Raw genomic sequence first — 7,248 nt, 5'->3', positions numbered from 1 at the left:
CCCTGAAACTGCTGAGGCCTCACAGCAAAATTAAAAAAAAAATAAAAAAGATTTTCAAGACCCAGGGATCTGAAGCATCCTTGTTTTGACTATCCTTCCCCTCCCCAAGACTCACCCACCTTCCCCCCCACCTCCCCATCCCCCACTCCACCCCCTCCACCTTCCTTGGTCAATTCCCCTTCCCTTCCTGCTTGTTTCAGGGCAACTAGGTCCCTGTGGTCCCTGGACTCTGCCAACGAGGGCTGGCATCTGTCAGGGTGCAGGATGTACCTTATAGGAGCACAGACTCGAACAGGTAGAAGAATGGAGAATTCAAATCTGCTCTTTTTGGTGCTGAACATGGAATTCAAATGCAGGTAGGTCTCATCACTGGAATCCATGGCAGAGAGGGGAGCACAATAAAATAATGATTTGTTGGAAGGCAGTCTTTTTTCCAGTGGTTCTGCATTTCTGTGTGTGACCTGGGCTGAGGTTAGCTCCTATCTATCCTCAAACATCCCTGAAAGGAGGCATGAAAGTGTAGGGAGGCAAAGGCAGGGCAGGATGTGGCCTTAGAGATGCAGGGCAGAGCGAGCTGATGGGGGAGAGTCCCTCCCCTAGATGTGAGTGAGTGAATGTAGGAACCGCTGGTTTTCATGCAAATCAGAGTGGCCCTATTGACAAGGCAGGCAGGGAAGTTAATGGGTAAATAAATTAGAAGACATCAAATAGAATCAGAAGTATGTGCTTTCTATGTACAACTTAACTGCATTTAGGGAATGTTGCCCTCCTCTGCCCTAGCTTCCCAGAGGGTTCCAAGGTGGCTCCATTATTACAGTCACCTGTTAGGTGACTTTAGGGTGTGGGGACCTTTTATTCCTCCATGACTGCAGTCTCCACCACCACCTTTGCCTAAACAGCTGAAAGGCCAGCCGTCCAGCATGTCTGGAAGCCTTAGGAGGTTCCTGCTGGCTCCCCTGGACCGAGCCTGACTCCTGCCCAGCATCCACCCCACCCTCCTAGCAGGTATAGGAAGAGGGTGCTCCAGGAGAAGACGCTGCCTCCTCGATTCAGCACGATTTTAGGACAAGGGTCATCATCCATGACTCATCCTCTCCCTGTGTCCCAAAATGCAGAAGAAAAAGTCGGGCCATTTCAGCAGACTCCAGCACAAGAGAGGGTCAGGGCATCATGGCTTTTACATTTTGTTTTTAAAACAATAAGGCAGGATTTAGACATTGGCAACTGACTATTCTATGTTTGGTTGAAACAGGATGGAATCTTTGACAGCACCATTTACTCAAAACCTGGCTCAGTGGGAAAAAAGATTTTGGCTCCTTGGAGGCTGTGCTGGGGGAGGGGAGGGGGGAATTCCAGGAAACCAAAATTGGGTTTCAGCATCTCCAGTCCAAACATTTGGGGAGCCGTTGGTTTCCATGTCTGTTGGGGAACAGGGTGACCTCATCCTGATGCGTGTGGCCTGACCTTGCTGCTGCAAAAGGGGCTGTGTGATGGGGAGAAGTGATCGCCATTTTTTATCGATAGGGAAAGGTACCCACTGTGCATATCAGAAGTTAGAAGGTGTAAGTAAAGCAATAGCAAGCTGTCACTCAAGGCCTTCAGAACTTCAATGTGGCCAAAAGGAATTTATTTTAAGATTCTGATGTCATAACCTCGGCAGTTTATTTTCTGAGCAATGTGCCTTGTCTTGGAGACACGGACACCTCGCTACAGCGTTAGGTCATTACCACAGCCCCCAGATGAAAGCCAGGTATGAGGTCACTGGCTGGCTGTTACCGAGTCCACATTTACAACCGAGCTGTGGACCGCTTAGCAGGGCAGCCGCCATCTCCGATGCTTTACTGCTCTTACTGATTCTAGCTGATACTTTTTGGCACACGAAGTGCTGGGCTGTGAGGAGGTGAGGTCCAGGGGAACAGAGCTGTACAAACACAGGGAGGTAGTAGATGCTTCCCTCCTGTGGGAGCGCAGGAAAATATCCAATTATTTCCTTTCTTCCACAGTAACAAGGTCTTTATACTTAGAAATGTCTCTTAATATTAGTCTTCCCTGTTGGCTCAGATGGTAAGGAATCTGCCTGCAATGCAGGAGACCTGTGTTCCATCCTTGGGTTGGGAAGAACCCCTGGAGAAGGAAATGGCAACCCACTCTAGTATTCTTGCCTGGAGAACCCCATGGACAGAGGAGCCTGGGAGGCTACAGTCTATGGGGTCGCAAAGAATGGACATGACTCAGCGGCTATCGCTCAACAAGGCGGGGGAGGATCAGGTTCTCTGGAGACTTGCTTGCATCCAACTGACCTCTTTTGTAACTGTCTGTTAGTTGCTTGTCTGATGCCAGGGACAGGTCAGCCGGAAGTGGTGGGAATTTGTGCTGCAACTTTGGCATTTACACCTGTAGCTGAATTCATTGCTTGTGGGTGGACGTCCTTGATTAAAACTCCATCACCTTTCTTTTTTCTTTTTTCCCCATAGCAAGCATCCTCTAAATGAGCTGCTATTCAAACACTGATGTGCCCATGAGTCATCTGGAGGGTTTATGAAACGGCAGCTTCTGATGTGGTGGGTGTGAGGCCAGCCTGGGTCAATGTAGACTAACTGTGATGCTGCTGCCAATGGTCTGGGGACCACACTTTGAGTAGCCAAACCCAAAACCTCCTTGGGCCCAAGGAAACTTCTAGACTGCTTCTGATATGGTTTCCTCCATAGCACCTGAGGTCCACAGTCTTGACAGGTGAGTGAACAGACAGAGTCTCCATGGCCCAGCCGATGGCACAAATGTGGATGGATAGTGAGTTCCTGTTGGCAAGAAGCAAGGGAAAGACAGACTAACCTGTCACTGGGAAGGCGTGGATGGGAGACCCTGAGGTCGGGAGGAGAGAAAGCCATAGGGACTGAGACTCAGAAGGCAGAGGGGCTCTTGCACAGAGGGCGGAGGTCAGCAGGGCCCATCTCAGAAAGGAGGAGAGAGGACAGATGGTGTAGGGGAACAGAGCAGGACCTGGACACCCTTGAAGAGACCTCAGGGGACCCCGGAAGTGGGCAGCCAGGAGCTCACCTGTCAGAACACCATGTGCAGCCGGTGATGGCTTCAGCCCAGAACCCAAGAGGGAACTTGCACTGGCCCCACTGTCCAGGGACCCTCTGCTCCCAAGGTGCGCAGTCTGCATGTCCCCACTCATCATGGTCACAAAGCCCAGCAGACAGCAGCCCATGAGACCTTATTGCAGGCTTTCGACTCTATTGTTGTTGTTGTTGTTGTTTTTCACTTGCTAACTTGTGTCTGACTCTTTGCAACCTCATGGACTGCAGCACACCAGGCTTCCCTGTTCTTTACCATCTCCCAGAGTTTGCTCAAACTCATGCCTATCGAGTTGGTGATGCCATCCAACCATCTCATCCTCTTTCACCCCCTTCTCCTCCTGCCTCCAATTTTTCCCAGCATCAGGGTCTTTTCCAATGAGTTGGCTCTTCATATCAGATGGCCAGAGTATTGGAGCTTCAGATTCAGCATAACTGCCCTTTAAACACTTCATGTCTATAAACGCCAAGCAGGTGTCTCGACTTGTAGGAGACTTCAGGGCAGATAGCCTGGACAAGTACTGCGCAATGAGAGACCAACTTTTTATGTTCTCAGGTCAGCCCAAGGGGTCAAGGTAGTGTGCTGCCATTTTGATGATTTAAAAATTTCTCATTGTGATATATAATTTTAGCCTTAGAAAAAAAGTTGCAAGAATAGGACAAAAAATTCCTGTACTTCCAACTGATTTACGAGCTGGTAGAATTTTGCTCCTCTCTCTCTCTCTAGTTTAATCTCTATGTATATATCTTTTTAAAAATATTTATATAGCATAATCTCTCCCATCATTTCATGGGAAATAGATGGGGAAACTGTGGAAACAATGTCAGACTTTATTTTTGGGGACTCCAAAATCACTGCAGATGGTGATTGCAGCCATGAAACGAAAAGACGCTTCCTCCTTGGAAGGAAAGTTATGACCAACCTAGATAGCATATTGAAAAGCAGTGACATTACTTTGTCAACAAAAGTCCATCTAGTCAAGGCTATGGTTTTTCCAGTGGTCATGTATGGATGTGAGAGTTGGACTGTGAAGAAAGCTGAGTGCCAAAGAATTGATGCTTTTGAACTGTGGTGTTGGAGAAGACTCTGGAGAGTCCCTTGGACTGCAAGGAGATCCAACCAGTCCATCCTAAAGGAGATCGGTCCTGGGTGTTCATTGGAAGGACTGATGTTGAAGCTGAAACTCCAATACTTTGGCCACCTCATGCGAAGAGTTGACTCATTGGAAAAGACCCTGATGTTGGGAGGGATTGGAGAAGGGGACGACAGAGGATGAGATGGCTGGATGGCGTCACCGACTCGATAGACATGAGTCTGAGTGAACTCCGGGAGTTGGTGATGGACAGGGAGGCCTGGCATGCTGTGATTCATGGGGTTGCAAAGAGTCGGATACGACTGAGCGACTGAACTGAACTGAGCATAATCTCTCTATGTCTGTATCTTTTCATGTATATAATATAATCTCCATCTGCACATGGATATCTTTTCTTAGATATTTATAGTATAATCTGTCTCTCTATGTATTTCCTTTTATATATACATATAGAATAGTTTGTTTATGTATATACTTTTCATATATATATAGTATAATCTGTTACATATATATATATATATATACATATATAGCAGAAAGTGAAGAAGAACTAAAGAGCCTCTTGAGGATGGTGAAAGAAGAGAGTGAAAAAGTGCAAAAGCTGGCTTAAAATTCAACATCCCCAAAAATGAAGATCATGGCATCCAGTCACATCACTCCATGGCAAATAGATGGGGAAACAATGGAGACAGTAATGGATTTTCTTTTCTTGGGCTCCAAAATCACTGTGGACAGTGACCACAGCCATGAAATTAGAAGATGCTTGCCTCTTGGAAGGAAAGCTGTGACAAACCTAGACAGCATACTAAAAGGTAAAGACAAAACTTTGCTGACAAAGTTCTGTGTAGTCAAAGCTATGGTTTTCCCAGTAGTCATGTACTGACGTGAGAGTTGAACCATAAAGAAGGCAGAGAGGTGAAGAACTGATGCTTTTGAACTGTGCTGGAGAAGACTCCTGAGAGTCCCTTGAACTGCAAGGAGGTCAAACCAGTCAATCCTAAAGGAAATCAGTCCTGAATATTCATTGGAAGGATGGATGCTGAAGCTGAAGCTCCAATACTTTGGCCACCCGATATGAAGAGCTGACTCATTGGAAAAGACGCTGATGCTGGGAAAAAATAAAGGCAAAAGGAGAAGAGGTGGCAGAGGATGAGATTGTTGGATGGCATCACCGACTCAATGGACATGAGTTTGAGCAAACTTTGGAAGATTGTGAAGCCTGGTGTGCTGCAGTCCATGGGATCACTAAGAGTCGGACATAACTTAGCAACTGAACAAGCAAAAAATATATAATATAACCTTTATGCTATGCTATATACATACACTATATGAGTATATATAGTATAAACTCTGTGCTATGGTCTGAATGTTTTTTTGTCCTCCCAAAATTCCTATGTTGAAATTTAATTGCCAATGTGATGGTCTTAGGAGGTGGGGCCTTTGGGAAGTAATGAGGTTATGAGGGTGGAGCCCTCATGAATGGGATCAGTGCCTTATAGGAAGAGGTCCCACAGAAGTTCCTCACTCTCTACCATGTGAGAATACAATGAGAAAATGCCCCCTACACACCAGAAAGTGATCCTCATCAGACACTGAATCTGCTGGAGTCTTGATCTGGACTTTCCAAGCCTCCAGAACTGTGAGATATAAATTTCTATGGTTTATAAGTCACCCACCTAGTCCCTGGTGGCTCAGACATCTGCCTGGGATGAAGAAGACTCAGGCTTGCATCAGGAAGATCCCCTGCAGAAGGAAATAGCAACCCACTCCAGTATTCTTGCCTGGAGAATCCCATGGACAGAGGAACCTGACAAGCTACAGTCCGTGGGGTCTCAAAAGAACTGGACACCACTGAGCAACTAACACTTTCACTTTTTCAACTAAGTCTAGATATTCTGTTTTAGCAGCCTAGATGGACTAAGACACTTTGTCTAAACATGTATCTTTTCATATATATATTGTAATCTTTATATGTATGTCTTTTCATATGTACATATAACATCTCTGTTTCATCTGTGTTTTCATCTGTGTGTTTGTACCAAAGACATCCTCTTGTATCACCATAGTACATTTGTTAAAATCAGGAGACAACATTGTTACATTCTAGTCTCTCATCTGTCATCCATATTCAAAGGTAATGTCTTTTTTTATGTTTAAAAATGTAAATCTGGTTAATAGCATGACTATCTGATACTGATCAGTTACCACTTCCACCATCAATGCATTAGAGCAAATTAAAATGATGGTGGCTTGTTCCTGTGAACAGGATGACTTTAAGTGAAACAGCTTTGCTGTGACCTCTTCCTGGTGGGTCAAAGCTGCTGGTTGGCTGGTCCCTTATCATCCTCACAAGTTCCCTCACCAGGACGAGTATGGGAGGTACTCTTGCCTGATTCTATTCCTTTGAAAAGGTTTAGAGAGTTGGACAAACATTCAGATAATTAAGTGTTCTGAGATTACTTCTTTTGGAAAATAGAGGGATCCTTTCTGCAGGAAAGATATTGTCACTGGTGATAAGTGGAAGTAAAGAAGTCTTACAAATGAGCTAAACATTTTTTTAGCTTATAAAATACAAAATTACAAAACAGAATAGAATCACAGATGTAGAAAGCAGACTTATGGTTTCTAAGGGGGAAAGTGGAGAGGAATAAATTGGGAGATTGGGATGAACATATACACACTATTACATATGAAATAGATAACTTATAAGGACCTACTGGGGCTTCCCTGGTAGCTCAGGTAGTTAAGAATCTTCCTGCAATGCAGGAGACCAAGGTTCAGTCTCTGGGTTGGGAAGATGCCTGGGAGAAGGGAATGACAACCCACCCCAGTATTCTTGCCTGGGAAATCCCATTGGCAGAGGAGCCTGGCAGGCTATAGTCCATGGGGGTCACAGAGAGTCGAACATGACTTAGTGACTAAACCTCCACCAAGGACCTACTGTGTAGCACAGGGAAATCTACTCAATCCTCTGCGATCACCTATATGGGATAAGAATCTGAAAAAGAGTGGATATATGTAAATGTATGGCTGATTCACCTTGCTGTACAGCTGAAACTAATATAACATTTTTA

The sequence above is a fragment of the Oryx dammah genome, unplaced genomic scaffold, assembly GCF_014754425.2.
Source record: "Oryx dammah isolate SB20612 unplaced genomic scaffold, SCBI_Odam_1.1 HiC_scaffold_2, whole genome shotgun sequence".
NCBI classification, from domain to species: domain Eukaryota; kingdom Metazoa; phylum Chordata; class Mammalia; order Artiodactyla; family Bovidae; genus Oryx; species Oryx dammah.
Note: the sequence above shows the minus strand (reverse complement) of the source record.